At 40.2% G+C, this 6,870-nt stretch overlaps 1 long non-coding RNA gene across 1 annotated transcript; it reads right to left on the bottom strand.

Moving 5' to 3' along the window:
• Positions 1–2,909: 2,909 nt before the first annotated feature.
• On the bottom strand, positions 2,910–6,541 carry LOC108508823. The gene is made up of 3 exons (XR_001878513.1): positions 6,403–6,541; positions 6,225–6,278; positions 2,910–3,147 (listed from the first exon to the last, which is right to left on the bottom strand). It is a non-coding gene; the product is annotated as an uncharacterized LOC108508823 (long non-coding RNA).
• Between the last annotated feature and the right edge of the window lie 329 nt (positions 6,542–6,870).

Below are 6,870 nucleotides of genomic sequence, written 5' to 3'. Positions count from 1 at the left end.
TATCCCCTTATAATTTCCTTAAGGGAAAACCCTGAAAGATGCCACTCAGAATGACTCATTAAATCTTTTAGGCCTAGAAACCGGCATACACCCTAACACTTACATAGCACGTGTTTCCTGCTCCAGGTGGAAACAAGCTATTCTTAGGCTCACACCATTTAAACTGGATTTATCCACAGCCAATGCATAACTTTTCACAAGAGTGTAATATAAGTTAAATCACAGAATACCTGATCCACCCACTGCTGAACACACAACTAGGCTCAAGGTTAGAGCAGGCTGCTTATATTGCACTACATACATGCCTTAAGGACACCTAATACACTATGTAAGTACAGACCTCTAAGCAAAACATCAGAATATCAGGTCAGATTCAGTAGGATGATACATGAGGAAATTGGTAAGCTGTGCAGAATAAAGAACACCAATAAACAAAAAACAAGCAAACAAAAAGCCCCAACAACAAAACACCACAGCATTTATTATCTTTTAGGAGGCTTAAAAGTCACCCTGTTTTCTGTGAGTATTTGACAACTAAGCCAAAACATACCTGGTATTTCACTACATTTGACAGCACAAGTAGGTTTCGCATCACCTACACTCCTTCTCCTCCTACCTTTACTGGTCAACATTCTCTCTTCTCAACATTCATATCCCATTCTACTCCACTCCCACACTCTGACATTCCATTCCAGCCCATTCCCCTTTCTCCCCTCAAAGAAGAAGTTCCCTTTGCTTTTGTGTATTTGTTTTCTTTTCTGTTTGTCTCACCCTCTGCTCATTTATCCAACCAAGAGTTTTCTAACAGGTGCTGAAGAGGTCTCCCCTATAACTCCTTGCATCAGGCCAGATGATTAATTCTTTCCTGTCCTACAGCAGATGGAACAATTACTTACCTTGGGATGATGATGTCTCATCTCTTTCCAGTTTTCTTCCCTTCTCACCTTTACAGCTAAGCAGTTCCCTGCTATTTTAGCAAGAAATTCTCTGTACTTCTCCCAGTCTTATCTTTAAATTTCTTCCTGTTTATCATCACGTTTCATCTCATTGGAAGTATTTTGATGTTCTTTTTCCCAGCCTTTAGTCAAGGAGCATGTTTCAGAGAGTCATAGAGTAACAAAGGTCAGAAATGACCCCTGCGACTGTTCTCATTCAACTCTCAATTTTTTTAAGATATAAAAAGCCACATTAAGTTATGGTATTTGTTTAGAAAGCAAAATATATTAATGTGCCATCGCTACCTCTCAAATTAACATGAAGCTTGGTTTTTGCATGCCATATTGTAAATGACTGAACACCTCTTCCTGCAGAAGCAATCCTGTTAAATAAACCTATAAGGATGTTACTGCACTGCTGCACCTGGGTTAATTTTTAATTGGCTCTTTTTTCCTTTGGAAATCTTTACTCCTATTAACAGTCTAAACTGGTTTTTGAAATTTGATACTTTTATTAGCTTCAAGAAATAAAGCAGTTTTCCTGAAAATCCTCTAATGTAGGGGGCGTGTTTAAGGTACAGGGGATGTACCAGGGCAAGAGTGCCCGAGGGAGCATGCCCCGACATAGACAACCTTATTGGTCAAAGAAGTCACATGGTTTGAAGGGATAAAACCAGCGCCGAATTTGAAATAAAATCTCTTTGTTCACCATCTCACGAGGAGTGTGCTTCCTTCTTTACCATGTAAAGTACTGCCACGCTACACTCTAATAACTAGAGCTAATGGCACCCTTGAAATTATGTTATTTATGTAGCTGAATCCTTTCCACGTGCTTTTTCATTACAAACTGTACTATTTGTACCAGAAAAGCAAAGGTAAAATCTGTAACTTCACCTTACAGAAATGTTCTTTGCCTTAGTAACAAAAGTTTTCAAAGATAGGTTTGCCAGAAAATATGTTACATCTTTTGTCTATTAATTTTGTTATTTTTTCATTGCTCTGAAAACATGTTTGGGATTGAACTAGCTGAACAGATGGTTGCTGTGTGTCGAAGTCATCAGGGAATAAAAATGACTAAATGCAATCCTTTCCTTTCCCCCACCAAAAAAAAAAAAATAATCCCTGAAACCAAACCCAAAATGTCACATATACAAATCAATGTTCTTGTTCCCACAAAAAAAATGGATCCTTCCTCCTCTCTGAGTGAGGATCCTATAACTTAATAATAAGACAGCATTTTATAATTGCTGAATTGTACCCAAATGCCTTCCCTTCACACTGTTGGAAAATACTTTTATTGATTTATTTATTTACGTACTTGTATTTTAACTCCTCTTAATTGATGTATTATCCATGTTAAAAATACTTTTTCTAAAAAACAAAGACCTACAAAAAACCATGTGATTCCTTCTTCTTGTCACGTAGGCTGCTGTGTTCAGAAGCTCCTACTGTACGGCAGGTCTATGTCCCTCTGTTCAGTGACGAGATTTTGCTGCAGACTGGCTAGGAACTGTCTCTATGCTTTGCAGCTAAATGCATAGATTTATCTGAGAAAAGCCTAAGGTTTCTCATCTGAAAACATAAATCTTGTTCAGTACATCATGGCATTTGGCCAGTATATTAGTAAGAGCTCTTGACGCTTGAATATAACTTCTGGCTTTAAAATTCCACATTAGTCAATGGAGAGAGTGACATATGTTAAGAATAACGTGAGATGTTGTATTCTCCTACTAATATTTATTAGAGTGAGCAGTATTTGTTAACGACTGAAGTGCAAGAACTCTAGGTTTCAAATATTCTGTTTCTTGATTTTACTTTCGATTTTACCTACATCCATTATTTAATTAGTTCATTCAAGCCACCTGTTATTTAAGAAGTCCTAAAACTGAAAGACTTAGATAACAGATTTCTTTAAAATGTTATTATTTACTTTGTTAGTTAAAATTTAATAAACAGATTTAGAGTATGGACAGTTACAGATAAACCCAAGCTTGCCTTGTCTACATGTTGGGCTGATTGTATCTGATCTAACTAAATCAAAAGCCCAGCAAGCATGGTAGTATGATACCATGCCTAAACTAACATGCTTCCACGCAGCAGTTTTCCAGTGTTCCTCCATTAGAGTTGAAAATATCCATTCTGTATTAAAGCATTCACATAGTACTTTGTGGCAGTTCACTTGTCCAATGATTTGGCAAACGATCTGAAAGAACTGAGAAACAAAGATAAATACTTCACAAAAGGATCTGAGGATAAGTGGATTTGTGGAGGACTATGCAGAAAAAGCATCTACTGAATTTACAGTCTTTTTGTACCTAATGTTGGGTTTTTGAGAGAAATGAGCTAATACATCTTGTAGAAAGCACTCCTGCAGCTATGCTCTTTGTGAAAATATTTGTTTTAGCTGTATGCTGAGTATAGGCCACAGGCAGACTCTGATGGGGAAATCAGTGTATTTTGGGTATACATTTGCTTTGATTTGGAAAACCATAAAACCATTAAAATTTCTCCTGGATAGATGGACTTCACATGTATGCTTCTGTTTGCGATGAAGATAAATTCTCTCAAGTAATTCTGATTTGATTAAAATCCTCAGCACTGTGCGGCACAAATCCGGGAGATGTCATCAAACAAAGTGTAGATATTTACTGAATGATCATTTCCATTGCTAGCCACAAATAACCAAAAGAAAATTTCTGTTTATGCACAAGCAAAATAGCAAATGTTGAAGAGCATGTAGTCAGGGATTAATCGACTGTATACAAGCTATAAAGAAAATGTTTTCTGAGTGCCCCAAGTTTGATTTACAGAAAGATGTGAGGAGAAGCTTTCTTCTGAGAAATAGATGGGCTGGGGCACAGAGGTATTCTGCTCCCCCCAAAAGAAATATATTACTGTGTTCTTGTCCAAGTCATACCGAGATATGAGATCCTTTTGGGGACAAGGTGATTTGGTATTCCTGTCAGTTATGCAAAGAACAGGTTCTTTGTAAGAAAATTAAGGCTTATACTAATAAAGAAACAGCTCAGGCTTTTCATAGTATTTATAGTTTCCATACAAAACCACAAAACTACTTTTATTGAACAAGGAAATTTTCTAAGAGGACATATCACATTTGGTTTTCTGTGTTGCAGTGGAATGTAACTTGTGAATAGACAAGATAATATTTTGCCTGTTTCTAGCTTCTCTATTGATTAACTAAAAATGCTTTCAAAAGTAGTTTTTAACTGAGGAACATTTTTATTTCATTTAGAAGATAAAGTTTAGAATACTTTCCAGCTTTGTATGAGCTGGTCCAGTCTCATTTCTCACTTTTAAAAATCCTGATGTTACTTTCGGATTTTTAAAGTTCAGTATTATCTTCAGTGTGCTCACTCAGAGAAACACTTCAGCATCATGTGACTAAGCTAGATCGGGCCTTTTCAACTCCAGTTACGTGAAGTGTGAACTCATTCTCAGAATGTGGGTGCATGGACAAGATACCATGAGATATGAATGCACACAGTTAGTTAGTTAGTTGTTACACAGGACTACTCATACGGATACTCTCAGTTGTTGAAACTGCAAAGCAATTTTCTGGTGAAGGCCAGTAGGACAAGCAACTTCTCATTCTGCATGGCACAAGTTATTGTTTCCTAAAATGTTGTAAATTGTCAGAGATTTCTTGCAATGATTTGCTTATATTAATGTATCTGATGTGTCCTCCTCTCTATCCTGTCTGTCTATCACAGAATCACACAGAAGCACAGAATCACAGAATCAATTAGGTTGGAAAAGACCTCTCAGATCATTCAGTCTGATCTATGACTGAACACCACCATGCCAACTAGACCATGGCATGAAGTGCCACATCCAGCATTTCCTTAGACACCGCTAGGGACAGTGACTCCACTGGGCAGCCCATTCCACTGTCTAATCACCCTTTCTGGGAAGAATTTCTTCCTAATGTCTAACCTAAACCTCCCCTGATGCAGCTTAAGACTCTGTCCTCTTGTCCTACTGCTGGTTGCCTGGGAGAAAAGACCGACCCCCACCTGGCTACAACCTCCTTTCAGGTAATTGTAGAGAATGATGAGGTCACCACTGAGCCTCCTTTTCTCCAGCCTAAACAACCCCAGCTCCTTCAGCTGCTCCTCATAGGACTTGTTCTCCAGACTCTTCACCAGCTTTGTTGCCCTTCTCTGTACCTGCTCCAGCACCTCAAATATCCTTCCTGAACTGAGTGGCCCAGAAGTGGACATGGCCCTCTAGGTGCAGCCTAGAGCTTGACACAGCAGTGTCAAGGACAGGCAAAGAATCACTTCCCTGGTCCTGCTGGCCACACTATTTCTGACACAAGCCACAATGCCAGTGGCATTCTTGTCCACCTGGGCACACTGCTGGCCCATGCTCAGCCAGCTGTTGACCAGCACCCCAAGGTCCTCTGCTGATGGACAGCTTTTCAGCCACTCTTTCCCCACTCTGTAGCACTGCATGGGGTTGTTGTGGCCAAAGTGCAGGACCTGGCACTTGGCCTTGTTGAACCTTGATTCCCACTGGAATCAGCCCAACTCTCCAGCCTGTCCAGGTCCCTCTGCAGAGCCCTCCTGCCTTCCAGCTGATCAATGCTCCCCCCCAACTTGGTGTCATCTGCAAATTTGCTAATGATAAACTCAGTCCCCTCATCCAGATCATCAATAAAGATATTAAACAGGACTGGCCCCAATGCTGATCCCTGGGGGACCCACTAATGAGCAGATGACAACTGGATGCAGCACTGTTCACCACCACTCTCTGGGCCCGGCCCTCCAGCCAGTTCCTAACCCAGCACTGAGTGCCCCTGTCCAAGCCATGGGCTGCCAGCTTTTCCAGGAGAATGCTATGGGAGACGGTGTCAAAAGCTTTACTGAAGTCCAGATAGACCACATCCACAGCCTTCCCCCATCCACCAGGCAGGTCACCTGATCACAAAAGAAGGTCAGATTGGTCAGACAGGACCTGCATTTCCTAAACCCATGCTGACCCCGTGTATGTCCCATGTGATTGCACTCAAGATGATCTGCTTCATAACCTTGCGGGAACCAAGGCCAGGCTGACAGGCCTGTATCTATCCTGTCTGTTTATCTGTCTGTTTGTCTCTTGTGTGCCCTTGTATCTGCCCAAAATTTTTGGCATATTTGATTTATTTAACCAAGCATTTAGTTAATGTCTAAGTGGTTCTCATATTTCATTAGGTTCATAATGCTTTATTCTCAGTAAACTCAGGGGACAAGAAATAGTTACGCTTAAGAACAGTTACATTCTACTTACCAGTTCAAGGAAGTCACAAAAGCATGTGTCAGGCAGGCAACAGACTCCCCAGGACTTTAGAAAAAAAGGGGAAAGAAGCTGACAGCAATCAGTGAGGTGCTCGAGGTGCTCCCCATGCTAGCACGAATAGCATGTGTTTGCAAACACTTGTCACAGAGATGTTTTTTGTTCAGACTACCTCTCACCAAATGCCTTGGTTTCTTTCACGGCAGCAACAATTCACGTTCTCTCCCTCTGGCAGTGGCAGTGGTTTTGCAGTGAATAGGAATTCAGGACAATCCCAAGAACGCTTCAGAAGCTGCACATGACCATCAATTCTATGATGCAACCATATGCTGGAATGTCTTCATCTTTGTGGCAACCATGGAAGTTCCTTCTCTGCTGAGCAAATTTACCTCTGTTAGATGTGGGCAACATGTCTTTTATGAACACAGATAAGCACATGAGGATTTTCTTGTCATGGAGGTCATAAAATGGTAAGAACAGCTGTGCTTTACACGTTCCAAAAATGTGTTCTTGTTTGATACCTGAAATATGAGCGCACTCTTTAATAACATCTTGTAAAAAATACTGAGACCTAATTTGATCTGAATTTTGTCCTTTGTCAATGACATTTATGGGAAATCTTGAGGTTTAAGACTTTTTG

This window comes from Lepidothrix coronata, unplaced genomic scaffold (assembly GCF_001604755.1).
Source record: "Lepidothrix coronata isolate B3197 unplaced genomic scaffold, Lepidothrix_coronata-1.0 Scaffold317, whole genome shotgun sequence".
NCBI lineage: Eukaryota > Metazoa > Chordata > Aves > Passeriformes > Pipridae > Lepidothrix > Lepidothrix coronata.
This window is presented reverse-complemented; position numbering and strand designations above follow the sequence as displayed.